Source organism: Amblyomma maculatum, chromosome 5, assembly GCF_055883805.1.
Source record: "Amblyomma maculatum isolate TAMU_Amacu chromosome 5, ASM5588380v1, whole genome shotgun sequence".
In the NCBI taxonomy this organism is placed as follows: domain Eukaryota; kingdom Metazoa; phylum Arthropoda; class Arachnida; order Ixodida; family Ixodidae; genus Amblyomma; species Amblyomma maculatum.
The window spans coordinates 107,672,070-107,681,998 of NC_139348.1; the positions used below are offsets into that span (position 1 = coordinate 107,672,070).

Below are 9,929 nucleotides of genomic sequence, written 5' to 3' on the forward strand. Positions count from 1 at the left end.
CCTGAAGACGCAGAATTCATTTTCAAAAGAAAGGCAAGGGAGAATGAAACTGTTGAAACTGAGGTGGGTTGTTTAATTTGCTATTTGGTTGTGAGCAGTTGTGTCTGGAAATTGTGGTTATTCTACCTGTATTACATGTATATTTGAGGCCATCAACAGCAACCTCAACATTGTGATATTTCACTTTTCTTTCCAGCATTCTTGCCCTTAAGTGCAATAAACAAAACTTTGCTTATCCATGAGAGGTTTTTGTGAATAAAACTGCAATTTGTTCCTTCTGTACTTATAATACCGTTTCACATCGCATGTTGCACGTTCTGGCTATCATCTGGCTAAAAATTGCACTTTCCCACTTTAGACGCACCGGAAATTCGCAGACAACAAAGAATACAAATTAGCCTGATGCCTGCGTACTGTGCGACGTAACCGCACGTTAAATAATCGCTTGTCATCTGCATTCTCTGTAATCTTCGACTGCAACGCCCCTCAGCCCGAGTCGCTTTGGCTTTTTTAAAACTCACGACACCAAACCAAAATATTTAGCTTTATAACTTCGACCACTGTGCCCATCGGGAAATGATGTAATGCATCTTCAGACCAAAACTTCTTCATTTAAGCAGCATTTAGTAGCGCGACAAGCAAAACAACCGGCACAGCCGCATCGCCCGCTTTCACGGTGCCAAAGAGCATATTAGCAGTCGACGTCACTCCTGACTTGCCTATTTTGCTTACCTGGTTAAAATATTTCAAGTGGTAACAATAATTTTAACATTTTGTTGGTATGACTGCGCTGCAATCGCACCAAAGTTTACCCCAGCCACGGCCCGTCTCGAGGGGGAGCGCGCGCTCTCTCTCGAGACCGGCCGTGCCCCAGCGCGAGCCGAGCACGCATCGTAGTGCTGAGAGCAGCGCCACCTACGAGAGGCATGAAATGTAGGAGCGGCGCTCGCGGCCAGCTCGCGTCACCAGCTGAGCGGCGCAGTCGTTTCCGTTCTGCGAGGCGTTTTTGAGCATGTCGAACCCGTCGTTTTGCGGTGTGGCTTTGAGAGGTTTGAGCTGCTTTGAGTAATCGCAAGGAGTATTTTTTAACCGGGAAATCTTGAAAAAGAAAAAGGCCGTTCTCGGCAGGGCGTGCTTTTTTTTTTTTTTTTTGAAATTGCCCGGCGCATGGTATTTGCTGTTATATACTCGAAAATGCCGCGCGCGTGATTTCACCATGCGCTAGGAACACCTTCGTTAGGCACTTGTTAAGGCAACTTCGAAGACGGGAATTGCGCCTGCACTGCGCGTCCATCTTATATTAGGTCTAGTCGAAACCTGCCTGAAGATCAAATACCGCCGAGCCGTGGCGCCGTAGTAGTGGTAGTTGTAATGGTCAGCGTTCATGTAAAATGAAAAAGATGCTGCACCTGTCTTTTTTGGTAATAGCTAGGCTCAAACGATTCAGAGTAGAATAATAGCAAATGACATTCCAGTTTCAACCTTGCAACGAGAGCTGTAAAAGGAGAAAAATAAACAAGCAAGACAAAGGTAGGATCCTATTTATGGTTGGAATAACAAACACACATACTTCCACGACTTCCTGCACAATTACGCTACAATAGCTCACTGAACCCGGCCCTGATACTATCAAACCTAATCATAGTATAAGCCAAATGAATAATGCCACCTCAGCATCATTTTTACATATACGACAATACTCTTGTTGAACCCGTCGGAGCTGGTACATATAATTGACTTAGAAAATATTATACTATACATGCCTTTCTCCCGACATGCTGCGGAGGTTGCGAAAAGAAAAAAAAATTACTGCTAGCGTTCTCTCAGCGCAGGAAGTTCAATGCGTCGACCGCACCCGCCTTGAACATCTGAAGGCAATAGTCCAATACTGTCAAACTGTTAAATACAATCGAAAAAAAAAACACAGTATGATGTGTTGTAAGATAAGCCACCGACAACTAAGAGAGCGTTCTATTGTTAAATGAATCCCCTCTGATGGCTCGTTCGCTAAGGTGGTCTACTTTCTCAGCGTACCACGAACTTGCGGGGCCAATACCTAGCTGACCTCGATACCTGATGAGTGTGAGTGGACACGACCATGTATGTAGTTTTCTATTTGCACGTAAAGGAATCCGGATAACTGAAAGTCATTCCTTTTACAACCTTGTCACTGCAGCTTGCCGGACTGCCGCTAAATCTGTTTCCATCGGCCATAGAAGCAATTTCTGAGAGAGGTAAAACGGTTTTGTCTTGCTACGCCACAATCGGGAAATCTCACGTTCACTAAAACGTCAATAAAAAACACATGTATTTAGGCGGGCCAGGAACTGAGCGCTGCTGAGAAAGCGCGTAAAGCCGTGTCAGGTGCAACGTGAATGCGAAAATAAAAAACTGCTACACGGCCTTCGAAATTAAAAAAAAATGCTATGTTTATGCTCGTTTTCATAAATTAAATTGTATTTTTTTTTCTTGTTCGACTTTTATATGAAGCCGATAGCAGATTTTGTGACCATGTGGTATTGATTGAGCTGTGAAATGAGTGAGTTTATTAGGCGAAACGGACATGCCACAAACAAATGTTAACAAATTCTAAGAGTATCAACGCAGAGCTCTCAGCGCATTTTCATTGGTTGACAAACGAAAAGAGGAAAAATGACAAGATCATGGTAATAGGAATTCCATGTCTCCTATCTGCCTCCTATCTGCTCTTTCTGTTAAGAGAAAAAAGTAAATTATCTTGGACTATGTCAGTGAAAGTATCTGCACAAACATTGTCTCTGCCCATCACTGAAGATCGTAACGCAGCCCGAACGACGATGGTGGAGCTGCCTTTTCCTTTTCCGTGCTGGGGTTTTCTTGAACACAGGCGGGGAAATGCTAGCGTTGTAACTTACGCTGTTGGGTTACTTCAATTTCCAATTGTCAATAAAGTGACTACAGATGAAGGAGTGCGGCTTCGACTCCGAGACTCTCGTGCCGTCCCTCCTGGGGAACAGAAGGCACAGAGCATCCGGTAGCAAGTGGAATTTTAAAAATTCGTCACTTTCCATGACCACACAGTAACCAAATATGTAGATTCGTGCCTTTGCCTTTCAAAGAACCATGCTTAGGCCACCCGCCACTCATGCTTCTGTGGAAACCCGTAGAAATGAATCGACTTGAAAACGTCCGACGAGTTTGCGTAGCTGCCAGTGGAGCCAACAACGCACCACGTTTCGCCAGCCTTGTTTGGCCAGACTTCATTTCACTGGACATATTCACACAACTAGCCCAACTTTCTGTTCTCTTGAGGATATATTCACGCACAACGTCATCTAAACCTTAGGATTTCCAATTTCCACACAAACCAATGACAAACAAAACAGTATGCTCCAATGCGCTGGCAATGCGCCGGCGGCCGGCGCATTCCGGCGATTGAGCGCTGCGCCGAGAGGCGGCGCCACCCGTTCAGCTGTCCGGTCCCTATAAGGCTTACAAGATGGACGTTACCACTTGCTTATCCTGCTTTTTATGAACGACTGCATAGTCCATTAATGGGAGATGAAACATACTTTCTTCCACTTCACCTATCTTTTCAAGAATAATCTTCGCAGCATCACTGACCAAAAAGAGAATCAAAAGTCAAGGATGGATGACTGGCCTATTCCCTATTGTAGTGCGCATGATCCTGATTGGACCAGGTCGCCCCAGCTGCAGATGCGGACCCTCATGCAGCCACAGCCCTGAGCTTTGTCTAGAATAAATTTAAGTATAATTTCCTTCCGGATTGTCACCAATCACTCTGAAAGTTTGGTCTGTGAAAGTTGAGCCTCTGGAGAATTATACATGCTCTCATGCGTATCGGCAGATTTTCTCTAGAGCCGAGCTCTCATCCTGTTAGTTCTGGCTTTCTGCATTGGTGCGAGTGTCGTTATGTGATAAATCATATTTATATTTTAACTATACCACATCACTGAAACCGGCAGATGAACTTTACAACCCTCACATCCTTTTTTGTTTTCTCATTGAATATCCGATCCTATCTCTAGCCATTCTGTAAGCAGTGTAAAAAGGGAGTGAGTTTTGTCACCCCGCATATAGACATGGACAGGGCTAGTTACTGCTCAAAGTAGTGCTAGGGGCTTATTTTCCAAGCAGTAGTTGAGTGTAGGGCTGGTCTCGCCTATCCTGTGCAGAGACGCGCGAGTCATCTGTCGCACACAGTGGCCAGCCTCCTCCCCACGGATTAACACATGACAACGCTGGCAAAACTGGACCTGTCAATTTCGCTTGGGCATAGCCTCCTTTACGAAGGAGCCTATGGTCGAGCAAGGGGAGGCGGGGACAATACAATGCGTGCATTTCTGAGGGTGTAGAAAATGCTAGCAATGCACGTAACTATTCTGCAGCAGTTCGTCGCGTGGATAAAGAGAGCTTGGTGGAAAGGCCCGCGCAACGATCTCTCCCATTTTCGCCTGGCATCCCGGCAAATATGGCGGCCGATGAAAGTTCGCGCATGCGCAGTAGCATCGTACAACAGATCTGTAAAGTATGAAACTTCATTTGAAACGCGAAGTATTTTGGAAAAACCTCGAAACGTTTGGGGGTACATGCAGAAAAGCGTAATTACTTTCACTCAGCCGGTCGCGAAAAGTTGGCTATAGTGCTTTGATAAAGAGTGACAAGTACGCTACGTCGTTTCAAAGGCAGTCTGTTTTATTGCGAAAGCAATACTACTCTAGGTTTCGAGCCTTCAGCGTAGCGCGGCCGGTAGCCACGTCTTACCCACGTGACGCTATGACGTCACACCCCACGTGACACTAGGGTACTACCAACTCAAGCGGTCGGCAGGAGCTGCTAACTTGCGTCTCTCGTTTCACGTTACCCCTATAGGCCACTAATCATACGGCTTGGTTAAGGCGGGGATTTATATGTGGGCTGAGTAAGAAGAACGCTCGGTCACCCACAGCTTATGCTTTCGCTCAATATTTGATTTGATTGATTTGATTTGTGAGGTTTAATGTCCCAAAGCAACTTAGGCTATGAGAGACACCGTAGTGGAGGACTCCGGAAATTTCGACCACCTGGAATTCTTTTAGTCCACTGACATCGCACAGCACACGCGCCTTGCTTTTCGCCTCCATCGAAAAGCGGCCGCCGAGACCGGGATTCGATCCCGCGTCCTTGGGAACAGTAGTCGGGCGTCGTAACCACTGCACCACCGCGGAGTCGTTCAGCAGCGTTGAACCCTTGTAATTTTTTATGTATCTCGTAAAGCCACGCAAATTACACCCAGGTAGGCCGCCGGGTGTTTCCCCAAATCGCGCAAGCTCCTCGTGTAGTTCGAGATGCTGATGCATGCTCTACATTGGCGTACTGAAGCAGCCTTTCAAACGGTAAGAAGATAAGTCCACAAATGGCACCGCTAAGAAGCGAAACACAACTGGTCATTGTAGCAAACGATGGTGCAGACAATCCCCGACCACATCCACGTTCGGCGACACGATATATGTTCTAAACACTGCTATCTGCACTGAGGTTATCTGCGCGCATTTCGTTTCTTGTTCTAATAACTGCCTTCAAGTAAACCTTTGCATCGTTTTAATGGACGTAATTACGAAGGGATGTGGCGTGCGCGGATGTATGTCGGATACACGAAACACTTCTGCAACAGCTAGTGTAACATATTTCAGAGCAACGTAGGATATAAGAGCCACTGTAATGAAAAGCGCAAGTAATTTCGACCATCGTGGGTTCTTTAAACGTGTACAGTAACGTAAGTAACGTTGACATGCACTAACATCGCTTGGACGCTTCGCTTTTCACCTCCATCAAAAGAAAGCCGCCGCGGCCTGGATGTAAACCGTGTTCTCGGGATCAGCAGTTTAGGAGCTCTCAGCACTGAGTCATCGCGGCGGAAATATTAATGTTTGCTTAATGCTTTAAACTGATCAACTTCGAATTTTTATATTGCCACGTGTTCCTGCCGGAGGCCTGAGTAATGAATGCTTTTTATAGAATTTAGGTGTAAGCGCGTTTGATGAATTTTCATCTCCGTCAATTAGTTGCGTAATATGCAGCTTCCTTATTTAGTGCGTGCCACTCTTGTCTTTTACAGTGCGTAAGAGTTTAAGTTTACACGTGCCCACGTGGCATATATAACCAAACGTGCGCGCAGCAGTCAATATTTTTGCTAAAAGCGTTTCGTTCGCGTGAATGACAAGGACGTTATACGAAATTAAACCCGAACATGACACGTAAGGAGAACATGTGGACAGGGCTGACAAAAGCGTCAGTCGAATTTACTTGAAATCAGTGGTGCAGCGTTTTTTTTTTCTTTTTGTCTGCTTAGATAATTTAAGAAACAGTGCAGGATAATAAAATAGTGAACCTAATTTATCCAAAAGTGCACAACCTAATTAATGCACACCAAAAGGAATGTCATGAAGGTAGAGGTCCCAGCACAGCTAATAATGCGTGGCGATAGTTCTCATAGGCTTATCGCTCGACTTACGTAAGCGATAATGGTAAGAGCTATACATAATAAAGGAGTCGCCGCAGAAGAAATAGCCGCATAGTCGAAGGCAGCCCCCACAGATGGAACACGTCGACTTCACCGATTCCAGAAGAGGCACTCGGAGTAGCGAAAACTGTAGTGCATCTTGTCTAAGATGCTGCAGCGGAAGTGCGTCGTGTACGAAGGCAAATGAGTCGCAAGGATCTCCATTCTGTGGGGCGAAAAGAAAAAAAAAGACAGCTCACATCATTTAAAATAGCGTCAATGTAAATTGGCTTACAGGAAAGAAAAGGCCCTAGCATCGCACTTTTTGTGTACACCTTACCCAAGCCTTATGGGAAGGGAGCAAGGTGGGAGGGGAAGAAGAGAGGTGCCTTAGTGAAGAAGTGTTACGGATTAATTTCGACCCCTGGGGATCTCTAACGTGCACTGATATGTTGTCGCGATTCTAGGAAGGAATGCAAAACTCGAAGTCAGCTTCTCTGGACAGCAAAGACCCCTTCATCATAGCGGCCAAACATGGGGCAGAAGTTGAGCGCAGCGTAGAATACTTCTGTGTCAAGCCTAATGTCATAAACGATAAACGAACCTGAGGAGCAGAATTCATTCGCTTTTTAAAACCGGCGATATGAATGGCACTTGCGAGGAGCTGGCTTCGTCGATGGCCCCTTAATATTATAATTGCGGCAGCGACAACAGGCAGAGGGATGCAGAAAATGGGCGTGGCCATTATTGTCACATGGACAACTCATGCACTGCACCCAACTTCGGCCCTCTAAACAGATTTGGCCGCCATGGTGAAGGGGCTTTTGCTGTGCAGAGAAGCTGACTTCTAGAGTTTTGCAAAGGGTCCATAGCTGAACCACCAGCTCTGCTTCGTGCGGACAGAGGAGAATCAAAAGAAAGCACGAAAGGAAGGAAGGAAGGAAGGAAGGAAGGAAGGAAGGAAGGAAGGAAGGAAGGAAGGAAGGAAGGAAGGAAGGAAGGAAGGAAGGAAGGAAGGAAGGAAGGAAGGAAGGAAGGAAGGAAGGAAGGAAGGAAGGAAGGAAGGAAGGAAGGAAGGAAGGAAGGAAGGAAGGAAGGAAGGAAGGAAGGAAGGAAGGAAGGAAGGAAGGAAGGAAGGAAGGAAGGAAGGAAGGAAGGAAGGAAGGAAGGAAGGAAGGAAGGAAGGAAGGAAGGAAGGAAGGAAGGAAGGAAGGAAGGAAGGAAGGAAGGAAGGAAGGAAGGAAGGAAGGAAGGAAGGAAGGAAGGAAGGAAGGAAGGAAGGAAGGAAGGAAGGAAGGAAGGAAGGAAGGAAGGAAGGAAGGAAGGAAGGAAGGAAGGAAGGAAGGAAGGAAGGAAGGAAGGAAGGAAGGAAGGAAGGAAGGAAGGAAGGAAGGAAGGAAAGTGGCGGCGAGAACAATGAAGGCATGCACAACTGATATTAAAACACAGGTGGCAAAGGATCCTCCGCCGCAAAGGTGAAGACCCTTAAGTTTCCCGGTCCTGCAGTGTCGGGGACATCGCACAACACATGGAGGCCTCTCCGTTTTGCCTCCACCAAAACACGGCCGCCACAGCCCGTTTGAAACTCCGGGTCAGTCTGAGCGTCTTCGGGCCTTGCCGGCCACCCATCAGCATCATCGGTGACTCATAGAGCCTCGTTATCTGGGCCGCCGTCCGCCGATACTGCGGACGGCACGGAATTCGAATCCTGGTAGAACCAGAAAATCATCAAAACTGATATTAAAAACGATAGACAGTTGTATGCTACCTGTGTGCCAAATGTCATCACGAATAAGCGATTGGTTTAACCCATATAGAAACATTCTACGGATTGCGTTTAGCGTTGCAACGTTCAGTACAGATCTCTGGTTAAAATCGCATGCTTTCACACTGCATCCAGCTGTACTGCAATTGTTGCCTTTGTAGACATTAACATTCATTTTATTCCATGATTCTGTCTTGTGATTGGCTGTGCAAGTGTTGTTTTGCGCAACAAAATAAATATTATGTGTGCTCTTTTCGATTTGTTTCTAGCCGCAGTGAAGAGTCAAGTCTCCGACTCAAAGGGCTGCGATGTCGTGGGTGAGGCAATTGCCGGAACGATCGCTCAGAACCGCAACAACACATCGGATGAAACACGTTCCTCTCGCGAAATAAATCTTTAATTTCACTTACGGGTTGTTTCTTTTAATAGAAACAGTGACCTGCCACTGCTTTGTAAGCAGATGCTTGTAAAAACCACATGGATCGGCTATAGGTATGCATGCTACTGTGAAATGTGCGAGAATTAACCGTTACGTCCTTGCTCAGACGTCCGCCGGAAGAACTGTGCATGTTCCGCAGGCCTGTATCGGATGGTCCGTCGACATCCAAGGGGCGACTTCGGGAGAAAAAGTGGATGGCCGATGTTCGACCGCCGGATGTCAAATGGCCCAGAACGAGCTGCTCGCCTTTGCCAATAACGTCATGAGTATGCGGCTACTCACGAAGATGAGGCCACACAATCGCAGGCGACCGCTTCGACGTAACCAGAAAAACTTGGAACTACCTTGTTGGCAGCTCGTGGTGTGCTGATCCGCTAGACATAGTTCAAGACCGGTACCACCCATTGCAATACATAGACTCGATTATATAACAGGCAGTAATCGTGCGTCTTTCTTTATATTGGGTTACGAGGCCCCCGTAGGGCCAATCAAAAATTGCCTTGGCCGACGGTATTTCACGTCGTCCAGACGGGGTATTGGTATAAGTTTTCAACTAGCAATAGTCGCTCCTCAGTCGAGACTTCATGGGATGCGACACTGCCTCTGCGCAAAGCTAATTCTCAAGCAGACAGTTTAAGGAGGTCCTGCTCTGCATCCCTCTGACACAGGCGAATCACATTGGTTGTATCAGTAGTCGCAACTCATATTATTTGAACAATAGAGATGATGCCTTCAAGCGAGACGACTTTTGCGTACCGCTTGCAAAGAATGTTTATTTGCGGCAGCGCAGCAGGCGAGGTTAGTTTTAGTTATTAAGCCGAACTATTACCCAAACGGCGTTTGTGCACCGGTCCACGCTAGCGGCGGTCAGCAGCGGTTTTTCAGTATGTTTGTGCGAGCGCCGTGGCTGTTACGCTTAAGCTAGAAGAATGATGTTTAGTTGACTGTAAAGACAATTTTATCTTCTTTCTGTGGATATGCGTTGATAAACACTATTCACGTTTTTGTAACGGCAGTGAGCAAAATAATGAAGAGCTAAAACGATATTTTTTGTTCGACTTGCTTGCTTTTGCCCAGGTTTTTACAAAAACTACTGCTTCTAAAAGAAAACCACTTCTACAGCGTTTAGTCGAAGCATCAATCTTGGCCCTGACAACTATTTGTTTCAGTTGAAATGAGTATTTAATTAGAACTGGTGCCGATAAGTGCGAAAATGGCAAAATGGCGCGTTAATAGCTGGTAAT

General features: G+C 46.2%; 1 non-coding gene across 1 annotated transcript; it reads right to left on the bottom strand.

Annotated features, from left to right (window-relative positions):
* Nucleotides 1-9,158: 9,158 nt before the first annotated feature.
* LOC146189162 (U4 spliceosomal RNA) lies at nucleotides 9,159-9,300 on the bottom strand. The gene has a single exon (XR_014707758.1). It is a non-coding gene; the product is annotated as a U4 spliceosomal RNA (small nuclear RNA).
* Between the last annotated feature and the right edge of the window lie 629 nt (nucleotides 9,301-9,929).